At 43.4% G+C, this 16,206-nt stretch overlaps 1 protein-coding gene across 2 annotated transcripts in view; it reads right to left on the bottom strand.

Moving 5' to 3' along the window:
• The window catches only part of RNF220 (ring finger protein 220), a 345,317-nt gene extending 333,496 nt beyond the window's left edge, over nt 1–11,821 (bottom strand). Inside the window, exons 1-2 of one of the 2 annotated variants that reach the window (XM_079980326.1) lie at nt 11,730–11,821; nt 6,577–6,668 (exon numbers count right to left, since the gene is read on the bottom strand). The gene's annotated coding sequence lies outside the window, so the exon portion shown is untranslated. Of the gene's footprint in view, nt 1–3,206; nt 3,423–6,576; nt 6,669–11,729 lie in introns of those variants that run through there. The other variant, XM_079980329.1, reaches the window with a different exon arrangement.
• Nucleotides 11,822–16,206: the final 4,385 nt, after the last annotated feature.

Genomic DNA, 16,206 nt, shown 5'->3' with positions numbered 1-16,206 from the left:
TGCGGAGAGAAAGAAATAACTTTTTCTTTAAGAGTTCAAGCTGTTAGGAAAGAACAGAGAGTTGGAAACTACAGGTTGAGCTCTTGTTACTTTGTAATCACATAATTTTAGAAGCAGGAATTTGGAGATTTATTCCTACTGAGAAAATCTTGATAATATAAAACAAAACTATCCCAGCTGTTGGGGGGATTTAGTGTGCAACTGGATTATTTATTCAAACTAAACTGGATTTCCTCCTAATAAATGAAAACAAATGCAAGATTGAGGACAAGAACAAGCAGGAGATCCCAGTGTTGAATTAAGAAAATCTATAGGTCTGTATTCCTTGTCACTAAACATCAGGATGGTTTTGGAACTGTGGGTGTCCAAACTAGATTATGAGACGGTGGCCGGGATAGGGGGCGAGGCGGAATAAGGGCACTGCCTTTTCGGCGACCAAAATGCCAGTTCGGAAAGTACGAAGATCTATTCACATTTATATGAAACCAATGGTGAATCGGGCCCCTTGGCGCAACAACAAAGGGGCCGCCTCGCCTCTCCCCAATTCGCTTTGCGACCCCCCCCCCCGGCTTTGCAACAACAACAAAATAACAAGGAAAATAAAATTCAAGTACGGGGACGGGCCAAGGTACTAAAACAGATAACAGATTTCCACCCTACCCCTGCAAAATGCATCCTTCTTTTGTTAAGCAAAGTAATAACTTGCAGAAGTCGAAGCCGCCAAAAGGCGTTTGTTAATCATCGGTAAACAACACAAAGTAAGGAGGTTCTGATCTGCAAATTGTGGGGCCTTCATCTCATCCTCCAGCCCCGACCCAAAAAGGGGCACGAGATGGACGCACAACGCTTCCACAGTTAAGCGGCGGCGGGGGGGGGGTGGAGTGTAAAATTAAACTATTCAAACTCTTACGTTTTCTGGTAGAGAAATAATACTTGATCGATTTGGATCTTAAAGTTCTGTTCCAGAAATCTCCAATTTCCAGCAAAAGCAGAAAACAAGCACGCTTTTAATTTCATAGGAGGAGCTTTAACCCGCCCTTCTCCCACTTTCTGCAGTTGCAAATCAAAACAGGTGTTTGTCCTTTTCCCGGTGTCTAAACTGAGCACAAAAAGAATTCGGTCGGCTTACTACAACTTCAAACCATGTTTTATATACACACTGTCCTCTCCACATCGGGGATAAAAAAAGAAAAAAGTGGGTAGAGATTTCAGAAAGTGCATTGGAGAGATACAGGAATCGGAAACTAATTCCCCGCTAATACGCCCGCTCGGCCACGCCTGGTCACTTTTTTCACTGAACACCCCCGCCAAATGCTCTGCATCGACAAAAGAAAAAATAATAATAAGAATAATAACTGTGCAAAATCGGTTTCGCAACTTTGCAAAGGAATCAAATTTTTCATTCCTTCCAGGAAATATGTGCGGGGAGGGTGGAGTGGGAGCAGAGATCTATCTCCCTTCACCCCAATCTCTGCAGTCTGTTCAAGGCTCGTTTTCTTTTTAAAATACTAAACAAAGCTCATCAAATGTGCGGATGCCTCGTGCTGTTTGAATTTATTGCAACAATTCCTTCCCTGCACGTTTCCTGCCTGGAAGGCGAAAGCATTCAATGCAACTCCTGAACTGGACATTGCCTAATGATTTCATTGTGCCCAAGCAGATGTTTTTTATGTATTTCGATCTACAAGGTGAGGAATTATTTCCCCTTCCTTGCAACCTCTGTACTGACTTCCCTACCCCGCTGCAAGCAGCGGCTGCTGTTGTTTCATTTCAAAAGCTGGCCGTTCCTCGGCTTCGGGCTGAAAATGTGAAGAAAGTTTTGCTAAGGAAGCCCAGCTAAACTATGCATATTCCAATTTCCTTCCACTTCCTCTCGCCAACCGGGTTCCCAGCCGGGTTCTCTATTTGCTCACTTGCACCGGTGTTGACCCTACAACACAACATCGCTTTTGCTATGCTATTCATTGCAGGAGAATAATTGCAAACATACGACTAAAGACCAATTTTTAAAAAATTGGTTTGCATCTCGGAGATAAAAATGCAGGCGGAGAGGGACTTTCTTTGAAGGAAGGAGAGTTGTTTGTCCGAACTTCAACCTTTCCTCCAAACTGCAAGCATTTCACGTGCGCAACCATCGCGGCAGGGAAAAGGAACTTGGGACAAAAGGAGGAGGGGAAAAAAAGGCGGAAAGTACGCCTTAATTGCGGTTATGTAATTTCTAATACTCAAAGTTCACATGTGCGCCCGCTCCGTAGTAAAACTGAAAGCTGATAGGGCGAAGACGATCCTGACTCTATGCGGTGCTTTCTACGCACAGAGCAAATGCTGGATTTTTAAACATTTTGAGTTTTGTGCAAAAAATAATATCTACCTAGGTCGTGTCAGAGGGAGACTAGCAGGCTTGTCCCTTTCGACGAAGGTCCTCTTCACCCCACCCCCCACCCCGAGTCTTGGGTATTGTTTGGGGAAACTGCGTTATTTCAGCCAAAGACCGTGGGACACGCGAAGGAAAGCCGGGAAGTATCTCCCGGGCTTACACAGGGATCGCTTCTCTCCCCCCCCCCCCCCCGCTCTTCTCTTTCTCCTTTTTAAAACTAAATGTTGTTTGCGCTAATTGGAGCCGCGCGGTTTTCGGCTGCGTTTTGCAGGCTTCTTCCCCCGGCACCTGATCCCACCCAGCCCCCTCCCCGTGTCGCCTGCTTCCCACCCCCCTCCCCAGTAAAATAAACAGCAGGAGGAGGAGGAGAGTCCCGGGAACACAGCTACCCTTAAAAGGGGAGGGGGCACCATATTGATCAGATTTTTGTTGTTGTTTTTTTAAAAAAAACTCATTAAGATTCCAACCCCCCCCCCCCGCGTGCGCGCTTTTTCAGCATCCCCACCTCTGGACCCCGATGAGCATCTTCTTCCGTGGGAATTTTGCGTCGAGGAGCTGGGCGTGGAGAAAAAAATGGAGAGGCAAACTTGGTTCAGAAAGTTTGACTTTTCGAAACATCGGCGCCCGCATTTGCAAGAGAAGTAAAAAAGAAGAAGAAGAAGAAAGGGGGGAAAGTACGAGGGCAGAGAACTGAATCGAAACCCCGGAGATCCCCTGCTGGAAAGTTAGGTCGACACATACGTTTAGGCACAAACACGCGCGCGCACAAACAATGCACCATGCACCCCTGGCTTCTTCGCATGCACCCCTGGGATCTCCCGCTACTCACCGTGGAAATTCCTCGAGAGGTGGCGTCCCCCTTTAATGTCAGGCTGCGGAGAGCGAGAGCCTGGTCTGTTACTGCGCGGGGAGGAGAGCCGGACGTGCTAAGCCCGGCGCGTGTGTGCAAGCGCCTTCGGCCAGCATGGGAGTGAGCAGGAGCCTGACACGGCTGCTGGGAGCCAAGGAGAGCGCAGCGCTGCCTCTCGAAGCTGCCTCTAATCAGTGAATGAGCCTCCACTCTCCCAGGGACTCCTAGCTGCTCGCTCGCTCTCTCTCTCTCTCACTCACACACACACACTCACGCTCGCTCTCGCTCTCAAACACAACACACACTCTCTCTCACACACACACACAGGCACAGAGCCGGCCTGAGAACGGAATACATTAGGGCAGGGAGGAAGCCTGGGAAATGGAGTCCACAGCTGGGACGCACAGCTGCTCAGGGATGAGCCCGTCCGTCACCCCCCGTCCTGCCCCACACCGAGCAAGGCATGAACTTTGGCTGGGAGCTGGCGAAGGGGGTCGGGGAGGTTAGGGTCGAGCTGTTTTCGCGTTTCAAACTCAGGGTGGTTGGGGGTGAGCGAGCACATCCCGTCTAGGATGGAGTTCTTTTCACCAGTAATGCTTAAATCTGCCTTTCAATTTCTGTGATTTCTTCGATTTAAAAGCAGCTCTTCTGCTTTCTCCCACATCAACAGCATTCAACATTCTCCTTTGTAAAGGCTTAAATTGGCCTGCAGTGCTAATGGTACCGCTTTTATCTGTCTGTTCATAGACATATTCACATGTAACACTAAAGGTGACGATCTCGTTTGTTTGTTTTAGTACCTTGATATTCCCCACCCCCTTTACATTTAAATCACCTCTTGCTTAGTCTGTAACTCTGAAGTCAAGCCTACATTGGCTGCTACAGGTCAGGACAACATTTGATTTCTCATCTGGTTGCAGCGCTGAATTGACAACACCTACATACTGCACACATATCCCAAGTGAAGTTCATAGGTCCTTCCCAAACTCTATTGTGAAAATGTGTTACAGGCTAAAAGTTGTCCTTATAAGTAAGATACACTGAGGGTACTGCCAGTGTTTATAGTGGGATGCATGCAGAGTTTTCACAGCATCCATAGCTTCAAAACACCAGTGTGTATTTAACCCTTATTTAATCCAGATTTACCTGTTCAGGTGGGAGGGGTGAGTAAAGTTAAAAAAACTGTTGCCAACAACCCATTTGCAATATCTAAACTACCCTATTACAATACAAAGCCCCATACCTGGAAGCACCCTGAGTACAACAGAACTTACTCTCTAGCATGAGTGCTTGGGACACAAGTGTCACTTGTGAACAACACCATGACAAGTCTGAGTTTTAATAGTAAGAGAGTCATATAGGCGGCAGCACTTGGTCTTGAGTACCATAAGAGATTAGGTGCATTTGATATACGGCCTGACTATGGGACTCGGCCTGTCCACCTTAGGAGATAGTCCTTTACTTCCTTGTTACTCTAGTGCAGTGGTTTTCAACCAGTGTGCCGTGGCACACTGGAGTGCCTTGAATGATGGTCAGGGGTGCTGTGAGCAACGCTGGCCTTTGTCCCTCTTTCTTTCCCTACTGATGCCCTCTCACGTCTCTGCCTCCCAAAGGCTTGCACAGCTGTTTATTGAAGCAGCCCTGGCTACAAGCTCCACAGGCAAATGGTGCCTCTGGGAGGCACCTCTCTTTGGGCTGGGCAGCTCAGCGACCTGGGCTGAGAGTAGAGGAGACTGATGGAGCACCATAGAATCATAGAATCATAGAGTTGGAAGAGACCACAAGGGTCATCAAGTCCAACCCCCTGCCAAGCAGGAAACACCATCAGAGCACTCCTGACATATGGTTGTCAAGCCTCTGCTTAAAGACCTCCAAAGAAGGAGACTCCACCACACTCCTTGACAGCAAATTCCACTGTCGAACAGCTCTTACTGTCAGGAAGTTCTTCCTAATGTTTAGGTGGAATCTTCTTTCTTGTAGTTTGGATCCATTGCTCCGTGTCCGCTTCTCTGGAGCAGCAGAAAACAACCTTTCTCCCTCCTCTATGTGACATCCTTTTATATATTTGAACATGGCTATCATATCCCTTACACCATAAGGGAGTGTTCAAAAAGGGGTGAGGGGCTGCCAGCTCTGCAGGCAAGGGGTTATATAAGTGAGCTCCAGAGTCCCACAGGGATGCTGCAGAAAGAATGTAGTTGGCTAAGGAAGCCATGGAATCAAAAAGGTTGAAAACCTCTGCTCTAGTGGGGTTTTTTTTTTAACCAGTTAGTTCTAGAGACCAACAGAGCTACATATGAGGCTTCTTTACATAGACTGGTTTTGTTACTTACTTTATGTGTATTGATTTTAACTGGCGCTTCTGGTTCTAGTACTGTTGTGTGTCATATTCCCTTTCCCCCTATACATTTTAGTCTCTCCCCATATGAAAGTAATTCCAGACCCTTAAAAATTGTTATTGTGTTTCACTGCATCATTACCAGCTCTCCTTCTTCCGGACTTCTGATTCACAGCATATCCAAATTCATCACCATTTCCTTGTGCACAGAACCACCACCTAGCTACCATCAGCCTTACTTAGAACAACAAACTTTGTCAGGCACTGATCTAATTGCCTCGGCGACATTCCATGGCGTTCCTTACCATCACTGGAAAGTAAGACGTATTGGAAAACAGATTTAGAAGCTGGCTAGGTTGGTGATGTCCTTTGTTGCATGTAGAAATCAGTGGCAGGTGCAAGACTTTAACACTGTGTTTTACTGTCATGTTCACATGAAGTATTGTGCTAAGGAACAAAGGAATCCTTTCAACCCCATATCTATTTTCTGTACCAGGGATAGTGAACCTACTGGGTTGCACCTCCATTCATCCCTGGCCATTGGTCATGTTGGTTGGGGGTGGGAACCAGAGTCCCATAATGTCTGGACCATGGGCTCCTTACCTCCATCATCAACAGGATTTCTCTGACCTGTAACTTGCATCATGAGGCAAACTGCACCCTTCATTCACTGCCTGTGTTCAGAATTTGTTGTAAAATGTATTAATTGTAGCAGAGCCCAATCTCTGCTCAAGATTTTCCCACAGGCATCTGGTTGGTCACTGTGAGAACAGCATGCTGGATCAGATGCCCTTACAATGTAGAAGGTGAGGCAGGCAGGACAGAGTGTTGTTACTGCTCCACTGGCCTCTGTTGCCAGAGAGGAGCATTGTTGGTTCGGAGAGCTTTGCCCAGGGGTTGATGTGGGGCACCAGCAGCCACATGGGGCCCCAAAGAGCCCTAATTCTTCAACTATACCAGCCTGAAACTGAAGTAAAATAAAAAAAAACCCAGAAAGAAATGCACACTCACCTATTGAGTCAGCAGACATGGGATGCAGCAGTCAGTCAACTGCTCTGCCTTGCTGCTCCCTGGACAGGATTCGGATTTTCTGTTCATCTGAGCTGGGGTATCCAACAACAGGAAACCAGGCTTAGTGCTGTTTGATAAGCTGCTCACACACAGGTGATTATGGTCCATGTCAGTGCTTCCAGGTCATTGACAAAATCTTCAGGATTCTTGAGAACTTCTCCAGGCAAATTTTAAGCCAGGGTTCTCACTTTTTAGAAATTATCTTTTGGAAGCTGTTTTGTGTTGATCCTCTAAACTGCTGAAATCAGAAGTTTAAGGAACAGGGCAGGGCAGGAGAAGCAGTTTCCATTAAATGGAAAGTACTTTCTCCTCTTTAAGCAAGGTTCAAAGTTGCTTCCAAAGGGCTTCCAAAAAGTCCAGTGCTGCATTTTGAAGATGAGGACAAGATATTGTGGATGATGCAACAAACATGCACACCAGGGAAGCATTTGATCCGCTTTAAACTTCTGGTATACACTGCCTACATCTGTTGCAAGTAACATGAGTGATGCGAAGGTAGACATGAGTGATGGTTGAAGAGAAACATAATGTGGGAACTCAGGGATGGATTACATCCTCTGCTTAATCCTGGTTGGAATTACTATTATTGCTATTATTATTATTATTATTGCTATTATACCCTGCCCATCTGGCTGGGTTTCTCCAGCCACTCTGGGCAGCTCACAGTATATTTGAGAACATACTAAAACATCAAACATTAAAAACTTCACAATCCAGGGCTGCCTTCAGATGTCTTCTAAAAGATTGTTGTTTATTTTCTTGACATCTGAAGGGAGGGTGTTCCACAGAGAGGGCACCACAACCGAGAAGGCCCTCTGTCTGATTCCCTGTAACCTCGCTTCTCGTAGTGAAGGAACCAGTAGAAGACCTTCTGAGAAGGACCTCAGGGTCTGGGCTGAACGATGGGGGAAGAGACGCTTCTGCAAAACCTGAATATCAGGAAAGACAGCAATATTGTCCTACAATACAACTCAAAATATGGAAGGTTGTAATTATCTATCCAAAAGTGCCAGCAAGAATTAAATTCTGCAAGTATACTGGGTGTGAGAAAACTTTAAAGTGAAAATTACCCTTGTGAAACACCTTAAGATAGGCATCCCCAACCTTCAGCCCTCCAGATGTTTTGGCCTACAATTCCCCTCATCCCTGACCACTAGTCCTGTTAGCTAGGGATCATGGGAGTTGTAGGTCAAAACATCTGGAGGGCCGCAGGTTGGGAATGCCTGCCTTAAGATCTATTAACAGGCAAGACTTTATAAATGACTGATTTGTGGGGAAAACCTCAGTAAGAAATCAACCCTCACAGCAATGCTACTTTTAAACAAAACTTTTACACGTAACAAATGTGAGAAAACATTTGGCCAATTCTCAAAAAAAGGAAGTAAAAACAAAAATATAATTTGTGCCTGAACCCCAACCCCAATGTGTTAGAAACCCATAGATGTGTGGACTGTAAGAAGGTGTTTGTTTTACAAAATAAATTCATTAAGCAACAGAAAATCCATGCAAGACACTGACAGATGCCACACAGTCTGACTAAATCAACATGTCCTCATGGAGAGCAAAGAAGCAGAGCAGAGTTGTGATCATTCAGTGCTAATGATTGAGCCATTGACAAAGATGAGGGAGAACACTGACATATTTCTTTTTTTCAACCAAGCAGTCAGCTCCATCCAAGAAATTCAGAAGCAGCTTGGTGTCTGTCCACCTAGCGATGATCTTATCACTGCAGTTTCTTACACTAGGGCTACTAGGGCATAGCCCTCCCAAGGAAAACATCAAGCAATGGGACACCGTGACAGAAGCCAGAGTGCATGGAAATGCCATTTACCTCCCACCGCAGTGGTACCTATTTCTCTACTTGCACTAGTGTGCATTAGAACTGTCATGTTGGCAGAAGCTGGGACAGAGCAACAGGAGTTCACCCTGTCACATGGATTTGAACCACCGACCTTCCGATCAGCAAGTCCAAGAGGCTCAGTGGTTTAGACCATAGTGCCACCCGCTCCCTCCACAGTATAACACTGTATAACACTAGGGAGAACTGGTGACCAACAAACCTCCCTAACTCAGGTCCTCAGTGTCCAAGTCCTGTAACTTCATGATGGGCACCTATCTTTATTGCAAATCCATCTGAGAAAAAACCCCATAACTTCCATTTTCACTGTACAGATGACTTTAATTTTATGTATGTGACTTAACCCAGTAAATCTTTTTTTAAATGGGATGTCATTGGGTTTTGCAATATAATTGTATAACATAGGTATGTCATTGTGTCACTGGATTATGTGTTTGAATTAGAATGGCTTGCTGTAAAAAAAATTTCTTTTTATTTTTCTGGAATTCCTTATTGCTGATTTTTGAGGGGAGGGGTAGTTTTCTATCTGTTTTAAAATGATTGTTTTAAGTGCTGCTTTATCTAATTATATTTTTGTTGACTTTCTGATTTTAGATTGCTTTACCCAGCAATTTTGTTGCCCTTAATATTTGAATTCAATCAGCCATTAATTAAATAGCGAAACAAGGCAATTACTTCTCAACTATTGATAACTGTTTGCTGTTGCTATAGTTTTTAGTTACCTGCATAATCTTATAGATATTTTCTCAAATCGTTTATTAATCTGAATACTTTTTTGACTTAGTGAAAATGTATTTCTTTAAAAAATGTGAAATGTTCACAATTACAATTTATATTCTTATTTCAACAATAAAGTTGTATTAGACCTTTTCAAAGTGCCTGCATTTTAACAAAACTTACAAATTCTAAAGTCAAATGCAGTTAGTCCCCTGAACAGAAAAGTGCAACAATTATAAGTTTGTGTCTCATTTTTTTCCGGTTAATCAGCCACTGGTGGACTTCAGAGAACCATGAGCTACTGCATGTCTTTGGCAAATTATAGGCCTTCACAGAGCCAAGTAGTTTTACTGTATCTTTGCTTTGCTCCTACTGTGATTGGTTCTTTTCTGTCCTTTCCTGTTCCTATACTGAATTGCTTTTCCTTCCTGCTAGCTGAATTTGTCTGTTCATCAAAGCACCTCACATGTGCAACTCACAGATACTACATCATATTCTGCCCATCTGCTCATGCTCCATTTCCTGGTCCTGCAGCCCTTTACCTAATTAATTTAATTTAGAACTACCAACTTTCCTGCCTACTCCCCTCTTCATACTTACCTGATCTATTGAGACAACCCACCTTACTCACTCCTTGCAAAGACTCCAATTCTAGACTTCCGGGTTAGCGCGATCGGCTAATGGCGGATTCCCTCCGAGCTCCGGAGGGAATCGGCTCTGCTGAAGACGGGTCCTACCGCGCCGGCGACGCGGGGACCCTCAGAAACCGCAGGCGCGGAAGCCTGCAGACTTGGTGACTCGGTGGGCACCTTTAAGCGCCCTCCCTGACCCACGAAGAGCCTTTTTAAAGGCTACGGAGAGGGTACGGGGAGCGGCGTGGTGCTGAGAGTAGACCGCTACTTCAGTGGAGCGAAGCCGCGTGCCATGGCCGGACAGCGCTGACTTTTTTCCCAAAATTCGGACTGGAAACAAATAACCCGTGAGTAGAATGGAATTTGGACTTTAAAATCTATATCTTTGAATTCGGTACAACCGGGGGATGTGCTAAAGGGAAGTCCGCACCCCCCTATCTACAAACGATCTAAAGCAAGGATCGGTGGACTAAGGTAGAGAGTACTGTTTTTGGTGTTAGATAAAAAATATTTCCATGAGTTTGACAGAAGAAGTCTTTGTGCTGGAGAGAAAGTGAGGAGTTTTGGAAGCTTTTGTGTAAACCCCCCCCTCCCGAACCCGGGAGCGTCCTGTGTGTGAGCCGGAGGAAAAAGAACAAGGAGTTTGACAGCTGTCAAAGGAGCTGTCAAACGGGCGGCTAAAATTTAAGAACTTTGTTATTTAATAACTTTCTGAACTAAAAGTGTTGCTTTTGAACTGAGGTGGCTGGAAACAACGTAGTCATAAACAACAAAGTAACGGGCTGTTGGAAAAGGACTATCAAGCAACTGTAATCCCCCTAGGGGGAACTAGAGACATTACAATGGCTGCAGAGGGAAAATTACTGGTAGAGATAGAAAGAATGTTTTTTCTCGTGGGAATCCTGCAAGAGCAGAGTACGGCTATGAACAAAGAACATAGGACCTTGAATTCCAAAACAAACGACTCTGCTGAATGCATAAAGGATTTGCCTGATAAGGAATCTGCAGCTGAACCAGAAAAAACTTTTTTGGAACCGGTGGAGAGAAAAGGAGGAATGGAAAAAGTGCAGGAAAATATCAATCAGAAGCCCATATTGTCAGGAAATAAAGAAGAAGAGCTTTGGATTACAAATCTGCGAAAGATGAGAAAGATGAAGGAGGAAGTCCCGGGAGCACTTGGAATATTGGAATTCAAAAGAGTAAAGAAATATGATTGGGACTTCCTCCTTGAGTATGGGAGATCAACTGACTTTTTGCAGCAACTGCTATTAAGTATCTTGGATGGAAGAAAATATGATGTGACTGAGATAGAATTCCTTCGAGACCTGAGGACCAACAAAAAGGGCTACCAACAAAATCGGCAGAGAGAGACTTGAAGGCCTCTGATGTGAGGAATCCGGGCTAGGATAATTGCTTGGGAAGGGATGGAAACTGGGGTAGGGAGGGAGGGGAGAACAGAATTTCAAAATTTTATGATTTTTGTATCTGGCCATTATGACATATAATTAACAAAAATACAAAGGGAGAAATTCGTGGAAGGGTAATTAGGTCGACCTTAGAAAAAAAAAGATTTAATGTTTAAAAGAGAATTGGATAAATTAAATTTGGATAAGTAAAAAGGATTAAGTTTAAAAAAAACAATAATATGTTAAAGATGGGAGATAAGAACTTGCTGAACTAATTTTTGGAATTGGGATGTATGAAGAGGGGGTGGGGGGAAGTCAGGGAAAGGGGGTAATGAAAATAAGAGTTTAAAAATATATATGTTTTGTTTTTGTTTTTGTTTTTGTTTTATAAAATGTGAAAACCTAATAAAAATTTTATAAAAAAAAAAGACTCCAATTCTAAGCATGCTGCATAGGATCCCTCCAATAAACGACACTCACCATTAAAGTCATCCCAATACGTTGTCTTTGGACTAGCACATTCTTTCTGGAAACTGCTGAAATCCACAATAGTGACTGTGCGTTCCACAAGCCTGAAACCAAGCAGAATTTTTAGTGTGCTGTTGCAATTGAGCTGAGGTCAGCACATTTTCCACTGTTTTTGCACATCTCCTGGGCTGCTATGAACCACACACTTTAAGTCACCTCAGAGTCAGACCTCTTAGCCTATCATCACCCTTCCCACTGCCACCCTGAATGCGATTAAACTTTGGGATGATGGGAATAAAATGAGCCAAGCAATAAGCTTTCCCCTTTTACACATACAATATTCCAAAATAAAAATGATGCAACATTCCAAGCCTCTGAAATCAGTGAGATGCTGTGGCTGAGGGGCGAACTCTCTAGGCACTTTACATCTTCCTTGTTAACAGCAGGAGCAGCTGCACTATTCCAAATGGCCATATTATGGCAGTCCCAGCAACATTACTCAGGGAAGCATACCACTGAAAAATGTCACCAACGAGGCTAAGTATGATAGGTGCATGCTAAAGGATAGGAAGTCAGATGCATTTAGTATTTTCAGCAGGAACCTTCAAAATGTAAATTAATAAGAATACATGTTGGTTTCTGCAATAATAATAATAATAATAATAATAATAATAATGTCAACATTGGGTCCAGTAAATTATCTGGAAGAACCTGATACAGCACTATTGATGCAGCAAACTATTCCATGTCAGCAAAACGTAATATATAGCTTTCAGCTTCAGAACCTTATTTAAAAATATTACAAAAGCAACATTTGCCCAGAACAGCAGCATATAAATATTTTAAAATAAATATTGGTTCCTATATGTTTTTGGTAGTTGTCTTGTGTATTTCCAAATTCATAAGTATGCTGTCAGTAGTACTTCCAACTTAGGAAGGATATTTATTGGGGGGGCGGAATTCCACTTAAAATTACATTCAATGATTTTTGAAGTGTGTATGCACAGAAGTGCAGATTTTGTGTGTCTGTTAGAAAGAGTGGAGGAGGGAGGGAACTGGATATATCAACTTCACATTAGTCAGGGACAATTATAAGTGCAGTCTTTCTTATGAACATGTTTTCCAAATCCAAAGGAGACTACAAGAGCTTCAAATCCTTCAACTATTCAAAATACATGTGAAACTTTATCCAAATTAATAATCCCTTTTGAGAAAAGTTGAACATGTGTTTAAGTATTCTTGAGATCAGGTACTTTAATACCCTACTACTGTGATGACAAATCATAGGAAAGAATTAAATATTACAGTCCTGGATTCTCTTATTCCTAAGGAAGAAGCCTTGGTACTCAGAAATGTAATGACTCTAGTCATTCCTTCCCTTTTTATAACTCACTGCAATGGTATGGGCTTAGCAGACACATTCTTTTGAACCACTAGAAACACACACACACACACACACACACACACACACACACAACCCAACAAATTTATTGCTATATCATGTTCTAAAGGCATCTATCATGTTGCTTTTAGTGCATCCTTACGTTTAGGAGCTAGACCTTCCTAAAGCACCTGGATATGGGCACTGTTTAGGATTCTTTAGGAAGGTTCCTGCTAAGGAAAGGACTGCCAGCTAGATGGACCATTGGTCTGACCTAATTTGGCTTTTCTGATATGCTATTCCAAATAACCAAAACATTAAATACCATATTGGCCTGAATATAAGCCTCACTTTCCCCCCGAAATTCCGATCATGAAAAGTGAAAGTGCGGCTTATATTCGCAACCTTACGGTATGCAGCCAGGAGCACGGAGCAAACAGCAGCAGGAGCGTGGCAAAGAGGCGCCAGCCCCATACTTGGTTCCCTGTCCTCTCCCCCAAGGCCAAGAAGGGAGAGAGCGAGGAAGGGGAAAAGCCGAAGGCAACACAGTGTGGCTTCCCCCTCCCCTGTCCAGTATGCAGCCAAGAGCAGAGAGGAATGGAGCGGCTTAAATTCAGGTATTTTTTCTCCCCCCCCCCCCCAATTTTAAAGGTGCAACTTATATTTGGGTGCAGCTTATATTCGGGTCAATACGGTAAGAAACAACAGGTGATCAGCTAGAAGCAGGAGTGCCAGCTTGGCCGCATGACCATGGGTGCTCAGATCTGTGGGTGCCATGAAGCGTGCATGGTCCTGGAGCCGAAATTTGTGGGTGCCCAGCCCTTTCATGGAGAATTTTGTAGGTGCTCGGGCACCCAGGGCCCCAGGGAGCCAGCACCTATGGCTGGAAGGATCAAAAGGTTTTGTATATAGAGTGTATGTTCCATGTGTTTAAACACAGGTGTGTTATTTTCAGGCATACAATTAAATTTGTGGATTTAGTTTGATTATTGAAGACCTCTCTTGGAACTTGCTGGAGCTTTGGTTTCACTTGCAGAGCAGAGCTAAGTTTTTTGCCAGAATCAAAGTTGTTCAAAGTTGTTGCTTTTACAGGCAGGAGTTTTTCCTTTTTAATTAGGTATGCATCTTACAGTAAAATAGTACCATTACAGATGAAGGGAGCAATTCTCTGCTGTATGTGAGGGCAGCTGAGGGGTCTTAGGATACCATGGAACCCCCTTTCCACAGTCAGATAAGGAGGTTAATATTGGAAGACAACAGGGTTCACCATGAAAGGTCAGCTAGACAGAATTTGGGGATATGGCATTATCAGAATGACTGGTATATCAAAACTGAGTAATTAGCAGCATTGCTAAGAGAGATAAATCTGATGTAATATAGAAGCTCTTTATATCATATCCATCAGGGCAGATAACATTGTGAATAAGTTATATTCAAAGGTTAGACTCTGCTTAAAGATAACTCTCTGTAATTTCAGTCCACTCTGGCTTATAACTATATTTTATTGTAATTTACCTATTGACTTGAAATGTGACATCTTGAGGCACTGCTGTGTGCACTTTGATATTGTATCTTGTTAACTTTGCTATTCTTGTTTTATGTTTTCATTTTAAACATTTAAACCGAAAGGTAATTACAAACAAGAGGAGGTCAATGGTTGGAAACCTCATCGTGGTGGCATGGTTTGAGGATGGCAGGGGCTGAAAAGGGGACAGCTGAGGCCTGCCAGGCTTTGACCCAAATGAAAAAAAGCATGGGTTTGGCTCTGATGCTGGGGTGGAGCAGAGGAGACTTTGAATCCAAATCACTCCCATTTCCCTGATATAGCCCCCCGGACTGACCAGCAGACTATGACTAGTTCTTCTTCCCTTTATAGGCAAAGCAACTACTACAGCCAAGCAACTACTTCAGACTGAAGCTGTAAACAAAGCAGAGCTTTCTCCTGAACCCCTGGCTCCGCTGTTTGTTTCTGGAGAGAAATAAGGAACTGGAAAGCATTCAGGTACAGGCTTATTCCCACAACCATTTTGATAAGGTGGTGAAGGCCCCAGGAGCTGTAATTTTCTCCCTAAAGTAGGGAATGCTCTGACACATGAAAAGACCACAAACTGTATATTACATAAAATGCTTTAAGATGTGCACAGAGTCACCATGTCAACACATGCTGAAGAAGTCACAAGATTGGCCAATAAGCTGGAGATGGTAATTTGTAGTGGCTGCACTGCTACATCAAGGTGATTATGTCAACTGGGTCTTGGCACACCTACACATGAAAGCAGTCTAGTTGTGATATGGATCCAGTATCTGGCATTAACTTCACACTGATTAGTCTGTTTTACTGTAGACACTGAAGTAGATTAACTTATTTTCTAGCTAAGGAAGTTATCTAACGGTATAAAAATACCTGCTTGGAAAGTGATATGTAATATAGGGATTTTCTGTTCTGCATCTCTTTAAGACTAGTAATTCTAAGCATATTTAATTCAAAGCCAATTCCACTTAAATCCATGAGATGGGTGTTTCAAGTAAACATGATTTGTGTTGGACTGTTGGAAATATAAGTGCAAGCAGAAGCCAGGAGCTGCTACTTCTTTTTTAGCAGGATGCAAATGCACATGTCCAGGGCTGAGCTCCAGATGGAAAACAAATTCTGGGACCCACCTTTAGAGAACATTAGCTCATATTAAGCCCTGTTTTTTGGACAGGCTTTTAAAGATCACTACCCGCTAAAATAGTGTGTTTGCCCCATGCCCTCTGCTGGAAAGAATCAGAATTTAGGAATTAGGGTTGCCTAGTCTAAATCCCAAAAAATAACAGATGGTATCTAAACCTAACATACTGAAGCAAGGAACGTTCATGATACTCTGTCGGTCTCTAATCTTTTGTAATACAATAAGAATCCAAGCCTTCAACTCAATGAAACAACTTCTGCTCTGGGTGGATAGGAATCCAGGAGGAATTAGTTTTTCAGTTTCAGCCTTTCAGATCAATATGTGAAACCAAGCAAGCCCTGTTATTTCCTCCTCCTCCTCTCTCCTCTATGCCAGCCCCACAAAGCCTGCCTGTCAGTGATGAATTCATAATTCAGGGATGAAGTGTTAGTGAAGA

The sequence above is a fragment of the Podarcis cretensis genome, assembly GCF_951804945.1.
Source record: "Podarcis cretensis genome assembly, chromosome: 6".
Lineage (NCBI taxonomy): Eukaryota > Metazoa > Chordata > Lepidosauria > Squamata > Lacertidae > Podarcis > Podarcis cretensis.
This window is presented reverse-complemented; position numbering and strand designations above follow the sequence as displayed.